This window comes from Mustela putorius, unplaced genomic scaffold, assembly GCF_011764305.1.
Source record: "Mustela putorius furo isolate JIRA1106 unplaced genomic scaffold, ASM1176430v1.1 tig00000487_pilon_pilon_pilon, whole genome shotgun sequence".
Taxonomy (NCBI): Eukaryota; Metazoa; Chordata; class Mammalia; order Carnivora; family Mustelidae; genus Mustela; species Mustela putorius.
Window position 1 is genome coordinate 6,724,209 of NW_025421399.1, and position 14,825 is coordinate 6,739,033.

The 14,825-nt window shown below is 47.8% G+C and overlaps 2 long non-coding RNA genes across 2 annotated transcripts; both read left to right on the forward strand.

Moving 5' to 3' along the window:
* Window positions 1–62: 62 nt before the first annotated feature.
* LOC106005494 lies at window positions 63–2,360 on the forward strand. Its single transcript, XR_001178889.2, has 2 exons — window positions 63–177; window positions 1,944–2,360. It is a non-coding gene; the product is annotated as an uncharacterized LOC106005494 (long non-coding RNA).
* A 5,375-nt stretch (window positions 2,361–7,735) lies between these two features.
* LOC123392288 lies at window positions 7,736–13,194 on the forward strand. The gene is made up of 2 exons (XR_006607015.1): window positions 7,736–7,793; window positions 12,718–13,194. It is a non-coding gene; the product is annotated as an uncharacterized LOC123392288 (long non-coding RNA).
* The last annotated feature ends 1,631 nt before the right edge of the window (window positions 13,195–14,825 follow it).

Below are 14,825 nucleotides of genomic sequence, written 5' to 3' on the forward strand. Positions count from 1 at the left end.
ACGGCAGGGGCGGAGCAGGCCGCGCGCCAGGCCCGGCCAATCCAGCCCCTACCCGCGCGCCGGGGAGCGGCCGCGGAAATGGGCGCGCGATTGGCCAGGTCTGTTAAAGGGACCGCCGCCCACGGGGCTAGAGAGGGGCGGCGGCGGCGTTACTGTTAAGAAGTCCGGATGGGAGGGGTAAGAGCTTCTCTTCTCTTCGGGCTGCAAAGCTTTCTTCAGTTCTTTGCACTTATTAATTTACTCTTCCTGCAGTCTAGCAAACAAGTGGAGACAGAACCTGGCCGGGTTGGAGGGAGAAACTGAGGCTACGAGAACCAGGGGTCCCGCGCGGGGCATATTCACTAAAATTTGGGTTTTAGAAGGCCGTCATCTATCCCGCCCAGTCCCAGAAATTCACTTGAAAAGGCACATCCTCAGTCTCACCATGGAGGATTTTAACATGAAGATCCCTAGGTCCCACCCGAGTCTCTAATTGTCCACTTCTGGAATGGGTCTGGAGAAAATATGCCTTTTTCAACATCCCTCCCCCGAGGTGAATCTAATGTAGATGGTACAAACAGATCCACGCACGCTCAGGTGCATCTTTCGAGTCCATCATAGTCATGAAATTCAAATTTAACTGTCAAAAATAAAGCTAAACCCTTTTTTATCCTCAAAATCAGTAATATGGCTGGGAGACTCTCTAGTGGGCTGGAGGTCGCCTACTAAGAAACTCAGAGCAGTTCCCTGAGAGCGTCCTGCGAAGAATTGAATTTGAAGGGAACCGGGGTGTGATGAAGCAAGAAACCAGTCTTGTCCTCTGACTGGTGAGACAGTGTTGAAATATCTTAATGGCAAACACACCCAGACCCAGTCATAAGCCCTGGAGCACGCCTTGGCCCTCTGGAGCATCCCTCCAACGCGCCTGAGCCCTGCCCGCCCTCTCAGCCACATTCCTCTCCTCATCCCCAGTGTCCCAGATATACATCTGACCCAGAAGTTACTGCCTTCAGTTTCAAGGTCAGCCCTGTCCCCCTAGACCACTCCTATGAGGAGCAAATGGCCTCCACAGAACACCCCCTATTTTGTTGTAGTATCTGCTGGGTGCTGTGTTTGCAGGGACAGCTCCACACAGCGATCTCCCTTGTCAGGGTTCAGTCTCAGAGTTGCTGATATCACTGCCTGGTATTACCATGTCTCCTCTTGGCATTCCCAAAGGGAAATGAGCTCTTGTCTCAACAGGAGAGGGTTCCATTCATGGGATCTGTGGAAATGTCCAAGAAGGGTGATTATCAGTGGAGAAATAGCCCCAGATTCTTTTTGGACACATCTTAAAATCTCCACCTTGGTGGGGGTTTGGCGGGGAGCAACCCCTGAAGCTGCATGGCTGCAAGGGTCCTTGGAAACTGACAAGGTGCATCAGAGGGTACCCACCCTCCTTTGTGCCTATTCCAAGCCCTATATAAATATTAGATTAATTAATGCCTCATCAATCTGACCTCAAAGTGGAGGCCAATAAGATCTAGCACGAACACTTAGAAGAATCCCTTCTTTTTGAAAAGTGAGGAATTTGGATTCTTTGAAAAATAAATGAATATATAATAACAATAATCTAACACATCCTACCTATTAAGAGGCTACTATGGGGCACCTGGGTGGCTCAGTGGGTTAAGCCTCTGCCTTCGGCTTAGGTCATGATCTCGGGGGTCCTGGGATTGAGCCCTTGCATCAGGCTCTCTGCTCAGTGGGGAGCCTGCTTCCGCCCCTCCACCACCCCCTACCCCCGCCTGCCTCTCTGCCTACTTGTGATCCCTCTCTCTCGCTGTCAAATAAATAAAATCTTAAAAAAAAAAAAGAGGCTACTATGTGCCTTACTCTGTCAAGACCTTTGCACATATTAATTCACTGAAACCTTACAATAATCCTGTGTCGTAGATAGGATTGCTATTTTCTCCATTTTACAGATGCAGAAACTGAAGCCCAGAGAGGACTGCTGACACGTCCAAGATCACAAGACTAGCTAAAGAAAGAGCCAGCATTCATGACCCTAATGACCAGGATCCTCCTAACTGCTCTGCTCCAGTGCCTGGCAAAATGCCCTTTGTTGCTGCCAGAAGCAGGATGGATAACTTCAGAAGGCAAAAAGAAGCAAATATCACTAACCTTCACCATAAGACCCTGTGATATAGACACCGCCTGGAGTTGAAGTTCCATTGCTCTAACTTACATCTGTTTGACTCTGAACAAGTCACATAATTAAATCTCTTTGGCCCTTGATTGCTCATCTATAAAATGGGATAATTTTATAAAATGGGATCATTCACCAGGCCCTTGGGCTGGTATGAAAATCCAGTCAAATAAAGAATATGTATATGAATCTACATGGACTTTGAACTTATAAATGAAAAGAGTCATTTTAGAGCTTGGCATCTGTGACTTCCTATGGTGACCCTGTGACAAAGGGCAGGGATTGTGATGCAAAATTCAGATATGAAGCAAGATTCCTTACTCTATCCCCCTAGTAGCTGCTCCGTGAAACTTGGGATTTTTTATACAAAGTAAAATAAACTTTTGTACCTACAGTAGAGGTAAAAGTCATAGAAATTCAAGCCCAAGTTATTAGTATTATTCTGGCATCTGCCTCCCTCTTTGTCCGCAGCCATCAGCCCGGTCTCTCTCACAACCCGGACTGCAGCTTGAGCCTACCTGGGTTCTGGTATACTTGACTTATTCCCCGTTGTGATATTTCAAGATAAACCTTATTTTCTCCCGAAACTCTAAACAAACAAACAAAAATGCTCTATGGTTTTTAATTCAATGTTTTAAAATATTTTTTTTAAGATTTTTATTTATTTGACAGAGATCAGAAGTAGGCAGAAAGGCAGGCAGAGAGAGAGAGAAGAGGAAGGAGGCACCCTGCAGAGCAGAGAGCCTGATGTGGGGCTTGATCCCAGGACCCCGGGATCATGCCCCGAGCTGAAGGCAGAGGCTTAACCCACTGAGCCACCCAGGCACCCCCTTTTAATCCAATGTTTTGACACTACACTGCACTTTTGAAGCGAGAAGTGGTTGCGACATATACAAAAACAGAAAAGTTGATCCACTTGTATCCTCAACAAAGGCTAGGGACCCATTATGCTGCAAGCTGTACCATTAATGAGCAAACACGGAGAGCTCAGTATGTACCAGGTGGTGTTGTAAGCACTGAGGATAGAGATGAAGGTAACTATAAAAAAGTGTAAAAAAAAAAAAAAAAGAAGAAGAAGAAGGTTGAATTTGGGCACTAGAGCTAGTAGAGAAAGATCAACAAGTTGATAGACCACTATAGGCTTCCGCGAATGTAAGCCCAGGGGCTATGGGGGCACAGAGTAGATGCTACTAACCCCTGGGGAACAGATGAGGTTTTAGGGGTAGCCAGAATAGGGCTATGAAGAAGAGAAACCAGAAAGGCGATAAAAACCCCAGAAAGAGCGTTGTCACCAAAACCAAGGGAGAGGAGACTGGAGAAGGAGGAAGTGGTCGATAGCAACATGGCCTCCGAAGGTTCAAGTTGGAAGAGGTCTGAACCTTGAACCTTGGCATTTGGCTATTAGACAACAATTGGGTCACTGACCAAAGCGGTGTAGGGGGGGCCTGGAAATGCAGAGGACCCCCGGAGCTGGGCTGAAGAGAAGAGCTAAGAAAAGAGAATGAAAAGGTTGGGCAGAGGGCGCCTGGGTGGCTCAGTGGGTTAAGCCGCTGCCTTCGGCTCAGGTCATGATCCCAGGGTCCTGGGATCGAGTCCCGCATCGGGCTCTCTGCTCAGCGGGGAGCCTGCTTCCCTCTCTGCCTCTGCCTGCCTCTCTGCCTACTTGTGATCTCTCTCTATCAAATAAATAAATAAAATCTTAAAAAGAAAGAAAAAGAAAAGAAAAGGTTGGGCAGGAGAGGACCCACAGGATGGGGTCCCAGGAGGCCCACAGGGCAGGGGAGTAGTCCTGGGGCAGGAAGAGGGTCCTCGCTTCCACAGTAAGTTCGATGCCACTAAGAATGGGTGTGGGCGCAGCTTCATTCACAGGTGGAAAGCAGGAAGTTGAGGAAATTCCTGCCTGCTGGCTCCTACTTTTTTAGCTCTAAAGTGAGAAGCATAGTCATCTCTTGAGAGTAGGTGGGAGGTGATAACAGGGGTTTGAAGGAAACAGTAAAGAACTGGAAAAGCCTCTGAGAGAAATGAAAGAAGGAGCTGCCAGATTGAGAGGGAGAATTCTGGGCGGTGCCATGGGCTCCTGCACTTACTACGGCTGCAGGACTGCGGAGGGCTAGGGGGCTAGGCAGCGGGGGCCCAGGTGGGCGGAAATCAGAGTCACGAATTCACAGGGTCAGGAGCAGGAGGAAAACAAAACAGCCCAGGGCCACCTGGGTGGCTCAGTTGGTTAAGTGTCTGCCTTCAGCTCAGGTCATGATCCCAGGGTCCTGGAATGCCAGGGTCCTGGGATCAAGTCCCACGTGGAGCTCCTTGATTAGCGGGGACCCCTGCTTCTCCCTCTGTCTGCTGCTCCCCATGCTTGTGCTCTGTCTCTCTTCCTCATTCTCTCTGACAAGTAAGTAAGTAAATAAATAAACAAATAAAATCTTAAAAAAAAAAAAAAGAAAAATAGCTCAGATACTGACAACAGGGGATTTGAAGTGATGGGTCTCGGGTCCTATGTTGGATGGAGATAGAGGGAAACCCCGGGGGAGGGGATGGGGAGGGGAGCCTGGCAGGGGGAACACGTGGTGCCGGGAGAGATGAGGGGAACCAGAGTTGCCTTCATTCGGAGTGGGATGGTAAAGGCAAGGTTTTCAGAGAAGAATGATTTCGAGTGATGACAAGGTCAGGTGTGGCCAAAGAACTGGAACTTCTGAAGATGGTCAGCTCCTGGGTTTCCCCTCCCTCTGCTCTGTATGAAGAATGATCAGCCACAGTGAGACTTCTAGCACTTTCTGTTTACTCTGCACCAGCACTGGGGTGAGGCTTCAAAACAACGGGTGGTAGTGGGTAGAGGGTACACGGTGGAGAGAAGATTTTCTCATCTGGTTTTCCTTCTAAAATAAAAATCTGGGGCACCTGGGTGGCTCAGTGGGTTAAGCCTCTGTCTTTGGCTCAGGTCATGGTCTCAGGGTCCTGGGATCGAGCCCCACATCAGGCTCTCTGCTCAGCGGGGAGCCTGCTTCCTCCTCTCTCTGCCTGCCTCTCTGCCTACTTGTGATCTCTCTCTCTGTCAAATAAACAAAATCTTAAAAATATATTTTTGTTCAAAAAATAATAATAAAATAAAAATCTGCTAATAATCAGGACTCACACCATCATCAAGACACGAGCATCTGGGGGAAAGGATGCTTGAGAGAAGTCTTCAGGGCCTTCAGCGAGGCCTCCTCCATCAGTGGGCTGACGCTCTGTGATTTCCTAGCCATCATGGAACAGCAAACAGCAAGGTGATGTCAATTGTTTGCTCTGCTAGTTAGCATGTGAAACCTGCGTTTATCAAATACAAATGTCTCAAAGCTCTGTCATTCCCTGGGACACTGGGGGAATGGTGGCTTCCAACTGGTGTGGACCAGCCAGAATGAAATTTCTAGGGAGAAAGACTGATATTTCCTTCCCGTTCCCTGCCTACTCTAAGCCTTACCTCCCAGGCCCACTACCCCAATGCTCATAGAGAATGAATACACAGTACAGAGGTTATTCCCTTGCTTTCCCGATAATGTTGATGTCACCCACCATCCCTGCTGTCTTCCAACCACCAGGCCCACTGCTCCACTGCAGCATGGGAAATTCAATCTCCAGCTTGCCCAGAATCACCCTGGAGCATAGTTCTGACTCCAGGAATGAGAGCTTAGGAGTGCCGCCAATAAAGGTAGGCTCAGTCGTTCATCTTTTATCCCCACCAGAACACATCACCCCTTAAGCAGCAGAAATGGGAGGGCTCAGCTGGACATTTAGTGACATATACATCCACCTAAACATAGGGGCAGGTTGAGCATTTTGTTTTTGGTTTTTAAATCTTGGAAAGGAGATTTATATAGTATGTATTATATATTCACACCCTGGTATATTTCCCAGGAGTTAGTGGGAAATGTTAGCTCCTGACCAGGTTGTTAAACAGAATTGAAATGAAAGTGGGCTTGCTCGTCTTGGCCATTTCCGCATATCTATTCTACTCAACACCTCTGCAGTTCAGAAGAGAAGGGATGGTCTGTATTTGAGGGAGCGTTTAAGGAAAGGAAATGTTTGGGAAGCTCGTGGGGATATGGCCACGGAATCGGCCACGGTGGCCGTAGCTGGAAGTTCTCAAGTGGTGTGGTGCTTAAGACATTTCTGATACAAAGTCCATTTTCAAAAAGAGAACCTTGTACAGTCCTCCCCAAACTGCCATCATGGGGTATCGGGATACAAGCTTTCAAATGTCTTTTGATGTTGCTGTAATGTTCATTTTAGGGAATCGGCATCAGGCGAGTAGCTTTGGGGGCATTTTGGACCTGGTTTAGGTTTCACCTTTGTCATTTCTGAGCCGTGTGGCCTTGGAGAAGATATTGAATTTCCTGGAGCCCTGTTTTCTTATCTGTAAACTGAGATACCCACATCATATACTATTGTAAAGATTAACTGTATGCATAAATGCTTAATATAGCATCTTTCCATAGTAGTTGCTCAGTTAATGGAAGCTGTTGTTTTTTCACTCTAGGGAAAACACACTCTGGACCGGGAAGAAGACGATGGATTGACAGGCTTAAGCCTCAAATATAAAAGTGAAAGAAGAGATCACATGGTTGCAGGGAACAAAAAAAGGGACTCTTTTTTTTTTTTTTTAAGATTTTATTTATTTATTTGACAGAGAGAGATCACAAGTAGGCAGAGAGGCAGGCAGAGAGAGAGAGGAGGAAGCAGGCTCCCTGCTGAGCAGAGAGCCTGATGCGGGACTCGATCCCAGGATCCTGAGATCATGACCTGAGCCGAAGGCAGCGGCTTAACCCACTGAGCCACCCAGGCGCCCCAAAAAGGACTCTTAATACTTTAAACAACCAAATAGTTTCAACTATGATGGCTACCTATATTGGAGTTTGAAGGAAAGCATCAGTATCAAATATTCTGTCAGTATGTAAGCTCATATTTGAGAGGAAGTCATCTTGATCTCAGACCAGGAAATAACACGATAGATATATCCCATCAAGGAGAAACCTCAACCCTCTACTTTTCTTTGCCCTACCCAATCCTGGAGAGTGGGAAGCATAGGTCTTTTCTAGGACAAGGTTCTTCTTCCTACACCTCAGTGCAGGGCTCAGCTTTGTTTGCACAGGTGAGCTAATTAACAGCCAACAGCAGAGGAAGAACCCAAATCCACAGGTAGGGGGCTCCTTCCTCACTGCTCCCCCAGCGCCCCCTCAACCCCCGCAGCACCCCACTCTCCTCCTGGGCCTGTGTGGTCCACCACAGCAGGAAATGGTTTGTGGCTTTCCACTGTGAAAGTGACAGAAGCTCAGTTTAGAGTATTAAACAAACAGAAACCTAGAAGAAGGGGAAAAAAAAAAAACCCAAACAACCTCCCTCATTTTCTTACCACTTATTAAAAACTGTCAACATTTTGTTTGTATTTCCTTCTGTTCTTTTTATTTTTTTTAAAGATTTTATTTATTTATTTAGCAGACAGAGATCACAAGTAGGCAGAGAGGCAGGCAGAGAGAGAGGGAGAAGCAGTCTCCCTGCCGAGCAGAGAGCCCCATGTGAGGCTCCATTCCAGGACCCTGGGATCATGACCTGAGCTGAAGGCAGAGGCTCAACCCACTGAGCCACCCAGGTACCCCTCTTTCTGTTCTTTTTAAAAGCATAATTTGATTTATATAGCTGTTATTTCATACTCTATACAATGTTGTATTCCCTATTTGACATTTAACACTGTAAATAATGGATGGCAGTATAGGCTGTGGGAAAACAGGGCTTGACTGGGGGTCAGAAGGGTCTGAGTGTTAATTTCAGCTCTGCCACTTATGGTATGACTTTGGGCATATTATTGGCCTTTTTTTTTTTTTTTCTCTTCTCAGCCTCAGGCTTGCCATCTGTATAAAGAATATGATAGACACAGCCATTCTCTGGCACTAGTTTTTTGTGTGTGATCCTGGACTGTAGGAGCGAGACCTGTGGTCTGGACTGTAAATTCTGTAAGCACAAAGCTCTTTTGTCTAGTCCTCTGCTAACTCCCTTGGGCCTTGGGCTGTGGGGGAGTAAAGATGGTCACAAAGGCTTGGCCATTCTCCCCAACCAGATGTAGAGTTTATTTCTCTACCCGTTGGAATCTTGGACGGGCCTGGCGTGACTTCCAGCCTCCAGGATGGTCCCAGTGGTCCTCACTTCCTGGTCATTCGTGTCCCTTCACAGTCTCCTCTCATTGCAAATTGGGGCTGGCCTGTGTGACAAAAAGTTATGGCAGACACAATGAAGTCTGCCTTCGAAGCTCACTTATAAAGGGCTGCCTTAGTCTTTTGGATCGCTCACTCTGAGGAAGCCAGCCACCATGTCACAAGGATATTCATGTAGGTCATGGAGAGGCCCATCCAGAAGAACTGAGTCTTCTTGCCAAGGGCAAACCCAAATTTGCCAACTCAGTGAGTCAGCCATCTTGGAAATGGATCCTCCAATCCCAGTTGAGCCCTCAGGTGAGCACAGCTCTGGCTGACATTTTGACGGCCATCTCATGAGATATCCCAAGTAAGAACTGCCCGGCAAAACTGCTCCATATTTCCTAACTAACCCACAGAAGATGTGAGAGATAAATATTTATCATCATTTTACACCACTAAGTTTTAGAATCACTTGTTATGCAGCAGTAGGTAACTACTACACACACTATGACTGGCTTTACCCCAATAGAATGCAGCAGAAGTGGCCTTCCGGGACTTTTGAGCCTGGGCAATATGGAGACTGACAGCTTCCACTTCCCTGGCTCTTGGCAATCAGTCACCATGCTTTGAGATGCCCAAGCCAGGCAGAGAAGCCATACAGAAGAGAACCGAGGCATGCCAGGTGAGAGATACGGGTTATCTCCCAACCAAAGACCGGCACCAACCGCCATCTTTCTGAGTGAGCCATCTTGAAGGTTCTAGCCGAGTCTTGCCTTGTCCAGATAACTTGGGGCCTCGGCCATCACCCTGTGGAGAAAAAGAACCACAGAGCTGAGATCAGTTGAACCACAGATATGTGAGAAATAATAAAATGACGGTTGTTTTAGGCCCCTGAGTTTTGGGGTAATGTATTGTGCCACAATATTTAACCAAAACACTGGCCCGGCACTTGGGCCCATAATTGGCTCTTGAGAAATGCCCGGTGAATAAATGAACGACCTTTGTTGGACTTCAGTCTCCTATAACATCACAGAGGTGAGGCAATTGCGTGCCCTACATTCTGTATGTTTCCATCTGTCTATTGTTTTATGGCTCTTTACCTGGCTGCCTGCCACGTCGTCACTTTACTATTGTAGGAAAATCTGGTGTCTGTGGCAGCTCTGTTCCTCACCCCACACAGTTCCTTCTTCTTTCTTCCTGTGCCGCGTGCACACTCCAGGCCCCTGGCTAAGTTTCTGCTTCTGAGAACTCGTGTCAGCTTCTGGTTTCTCAGGTTCCCTTGTTTGCCACAAACGTGCTGCAATTTTATTAGTGGTGCCTATGGCCACCTGGGGTGGTAGATCTCTATCCATTCCATTAAAAAAAAAAAACAAAAACAAACAAACCACCCCCCCAAAACAAATTAAACAGGATGGAAGAAGCCAAGTCGTTAGCCCGAGGTCACTAAGCAAACCCAGCTCCCTGGTGGAATTGAACTTGCCTTTCTCCCATCTTCTGACCACCCCGCCCCCTCCAGCCACCCTGCCTGTGTTGCTCTGAGCAATCATGGTGTGACCCATTTAGCTGATTATTCAGAAGAGTAATTGGTCCTCGCTGACTGTAAGTCATCCCCAAATCCTTGTCATCATTGTAATTAGCAAGGTCTCTCTTGTGAAGCTCTGAAGGTATCTGTCCCAGACTCTACAAAGTCACCCAGTTTCTGGAGGCTGGGGGATCACTATTACAGGATCATCACCTGCTATTCATCTACCTTCACAGAAAATATTGATTAAAGCCTACTGCCTTCTAGGTGCTCTGCAAGTCGCTGGAGATACATCAGTGAACAAAACATGGGCCCTGTCTGCAAGGAGCTTGTAGTCAAGGGCTGGAGACTTTTCTCCTCTTTGTGCAAGTCAGGATGGTGAGGCCACACCCAGGTCCGGCTCCCGCGTCAGCCTCATGCACTGCAGAGCAGAGCAGAGGAGAAAACCTCCCCCTTATGCTCCAGCCTTCCTGCCTGCTTGTCTCTATGATGCCTCCTAGTCAGCTCATGTTAAAATTCCTCACGTGCATCTCTTGGTCCCTACCACCCCTATCTTAGTCCATGCCCCCGCCCCACTTGCTTGCTCGAGTCAATAACAATCAGTTATTCTTTTTTTTTTTTTTTTAAGATTTTTAGTTATTTATTTGACAGACAGAGATCACAAGTAGGCAGAGAGGCAGGCAGAGAGGCAGGCTTAGCAGGGGAAGCAGGCTCCCTGGCTCGATCCCAGGACCCTGGGAACATGACCTGAGCCGAAGGCAGAGCCTTTAACCCACTGAGCCACCCAGGCGCCCCAGTGAGTTATTCCTGATTTCATCCTCTCCTGGCCATATCCAGTCCACAAGCAAGTCCCTCTCCAATGTGTCTGCTTCTCTCCTTCCCCACAGCCACCAGCAGCCCCCGTGGGGACCCTCTGCTTTCACCCTCACTCAGTGCTTCGAGCTTACATCCATCCCGAAAGACTCCCTCCCCCCCTACATGGGCACTCCAGGCCGGACAGCAAGGCTGCCTTTCCCCAGTAGGTTCACGCTCCTGCTCTCTGGGACAGTCTGACCGCTCTCCCAGCAGATGCCCAACACCGCCTCCCCCCTCTCAGCTGCTGGTCTCATATCCTTCATCCGCAGACACAAGGGCCCAGGGGGACAGAAAGCCCCCCGTCTTCTCCTCAACAGTCTACCTGTGGCATCTTCATGCATACCCTCTGTTTCCTGTCCTTGGTCCTTTTATTAATTTATTTTTTATTTTTTTTAAAAGATTTTATTTATTCATTTGATAGAGAGAGATCACAAGCAGGCAGAGAGGCAGGCAGAGAGAGAGAGGAGGAAACAAGCTCCCTGCTGAGCAGAGAGCCTGATGCGGGGCTCGATCCCAGGACCCTGAGATCAGGACCTGAGCCGAAGGCAGAGGCTTAACCCACTGAGCCACCCAGGTGCCCTCCTCGGTCCTTTAGAGGCTGACGTAGCTGCCTTCCTAGGAGTTTGTTGCTCAATCTGCCCGTCCCCCTCCTCCAACTTCTCCTGCATAATCACTTTCTCTCCCTCCACTAGATCATTCCCACCAACACACAAACATGCCCTAGCAGCTCTCTTCCGAAAAGTTCCTTCTTTCTAGCCCAAGACTCCCTCCTCTGGTTCCCAAGCTCCACCATCCCTTCCAGCATAACTTCTCCAGAAAGTTCTCCTCCTCTCCTATTATCCTCTATAACCTGCTCCTGAGAAGCTTCTGCCTCCACTGCTGCCCTGAAACGCTCCTGTCAAGTCCTTGATATCTGGACCCTGCCAAATCTCAGGTCGCTTCTCTGTCTTCCTTGACCCTGACTCAATCCTTTCCAAAACGTCTACAGGCTACCGCTCACCTCCTCCAGACTTGGCTCCTCTAGTCTGGTTTCTCACATCCCCTCGGAGCCAGGTTGCAACAGAGATGGCAATCTTAGCCTTTCTGGTCTGGTTACACATTTCTGGTGGTCTGTTTCCTATCCAGCAGGCAGGACGTCCATCTGTCTGTTGGTGCCAGGAAATGTAAGAGTGGGGTGTTGGCCAGGGCAGGCCCGGGAATGTCTGCTGTGGTCACCAAACACTGTCCCTGCGGGCCTGTTCTCTTCATCTGGCACAAAGGGTCGGAAATGGAAATTTCAAGGCGTTGATATGGGGTGGTGTGATAGGATGGCTGGTGTTTCTTCCCTCCACCCCTCTCCGTTTCCATTATGTAGTGCTAATGGTGTTTGGGAAACAGAATACTTGGATGCCCCCCCAAAAAATAAAATGCCAGATAAGAAGATTTGGGGCTCCTCTGCAAGGACCTGGTCTAGGCAGGAGGTGCCCAGAACAAGCAATCTCCATGGAGGGGATCATAGCAGTAAAGGACAGGGCAGTCTGGGTGGGGCCTGATTGGCATCACTCAAGCCTCCCATGGAGCCGTGATTCTTTCTCAGTCACGTTTTCAAGAGCTTGGCTATAGAATTCTCAGATCTGTTACAATGCTCGTTAGTGTTTATGCAGACGGAGTGTCCAGGGAACTTCCTGAAACCTCCTTCCCTTGTCTCCCTTTCTGGACATCCAACAATTTAAATCCCAACTTGTCCAACCTTTCTCACCAATATCTACCTCCTTCTTCTCAATGCCTCTTCACTTTTACTAGAATCTTCCTTTTCTAAAGGTGAAACTGAGCCCGGTCTCCCCGGCGACCGTTTCCTTTGGCCCCGAGTTGTAAATCAGAGTGGTCTGGGTCCCGCGGGTGCTGCCGAGTGTCTGCTCTGTGACACTGACCGACAGGGTGATTCAAGTCATTACTGGCATCTCCACCCCTGGATGGTGAGTTCCAGGAGATCAGGAATCATACCTCGCTTCTCTCTCCTTCTGCAGGATGAGGCCCATCATGAGAAGGGCCCTTTCTGGGCCCGTTGGGCAACAGGAAACGTCCATCAACTCTCCTCTCCTTGGCTCTTGTAGACACGTATTCCACCAGCTTGAGCTTGGAAGGGTCCTGGCTGCCTTCAGCCTTGTCGACCAGAAGGCCAGACGGGCAAAGTTCCTGCAGTTGAGATACTGTTAGGCTAGATGCTGTTGGGATGAGCTGGAGTTTTCGTTCGCACTCCATTGGTGATCGGACAGACATCGATTCTTTCTAGGCGTTGGAAGCTTCGCCCTGACATGTCCCATCGAGGGAACAAAGCAGCCCGGTGAGAGAAAAGAGGCTCAGACTCTGAATGCATAGGAGGGAGTCTCCAAGGCCTAGGGAAAAGGGCAAAAATTCTTCCTCTGTGTGATGAGAAGAGAGCAGCGACTCCACTGACTGTATCCAACATCCACCAACCGAATAAAAACCTGAGGAGTACTGTTTGAGAGAGTGGATTCTCTCCCCTTGAAGGATTTTATTTCCTAAATCCTATGGAATATATAAGGATAGGTAGAAATTCCTGTTTCTCTGGCCAAGTTGGGGAAAAACAGAGGGAGAGGGGCATGCTAATGTTAGGTTCCTCTCAAAAACTCTTCCCCAACCCCCAGAATATCTAATATTAAATATCAAATGTTAAAAAACATATTTATAATTACTCATCTATTAAAAGCTGAAGGCTTGGGCGCCTGGGTGGCTCAGTGGGTTAAAGCCTCTGCCTTCAGCTCAGGTCATAATCCCAGGGTCCTGGGATCGAGGCCCACATCGGGCTTTCTGCTCAGCAGGGAGCCTGCTTTGCTCTCGCTCTCTCTCTCTCTCTCTCTGCCTGCCTCTCTGCCTACTCTGTCAAATAAATAAACAAAATCTTTAAAAATAAAAAAAAAAGCTGAAGGCTTCTTATATTTCCTAAGCACCTAGTTTATTTTTTTCTTGCCTTTCTTAATGGAGATGTAATTGACATGTAACATTATATTATTTTCAGGTGTTCAACATACTGATGCGATTTCTGTGTTTATTACAAAATGATCACCACAGTCAGACTAATGAACATCTAACGCCACCCATAGTTACAAAAAATGTTTTTTCTTGACATAGGAACTTTTAAGATCTACTCTCCCCGCAACTTTCAAATACGCAATACAGGATTAGCAACTAGAGTCTCCATGGCATACATTGTAATCCCAGGACTTATTTATTTTATGTTTATTTTTTATTTAAAAAAAATTTTAGGACTTATTTAATTTGTAAGTGGAAGTCTATAACTTTTGGCCCTTTTTACGCATTTCACCCACCTCCTAACCGCCACCTCTGGCCACCACCAATCTGTTCTCTGCATCTATGAGTTCTGTTGCTTTTGTTTTTAAGATTCCACCTATAAGGACTCTTGAAGACTGAAAAACCAAGACTGGTCACACTCTTTCCTCAGCCTCCTCTTCTGGGTCTACTGCCTGGGGACAAGTTGCCCTGAGTGAGTGCGGGGGTGGGGGTGGGGGGGCGGTGCTTGCTGGCAGAGTTGGCATGGTGAAGCCCATGTATCCTGGGGCAAGAATGCAGGTAGGTGGATAGAAGGTTCCAGCCCCAGGAAGAAGTGCCAGAGGGGAGGGATGGGAGTAAAACAATGGAAGGGTGCTAGAGCAGAGGGAAAAAGAGCATAACTAACTCTCTCTTTTTTTTTTTTTAAGATTTTATTTATTTATTTGACAGAGAGATCACAAGCAGGCAGAGAGACAGGCAGAGAGAGAGGGGGAAGCAGGTTCCCTGCTGAGCAGAGAACCCGATGCAGGATTCAATCCCAGGACCCTGGGATCCTGACCTGAGCCGAAGGCAGCGGCTTAACCCACTGAGCCACCCGGGCGCCCCTAACTCTCTTTCATTGTGATGCTGGGACCTCTCCTGGAGAGTCTCCAAATGCTCAATGCTTACCCTGGTCCAGAACATACAAAACATTTCACTTCTTAAATTTATTTATTTATTTATTTTTAAAAGATTTTATTTATTTATTTGACAGAGAGAGAGAGAGAGAGATCACAAGTAGGCAGAGAGGCAGGCAGAGAGAGGGGAAGCAGCCTCCCCACTG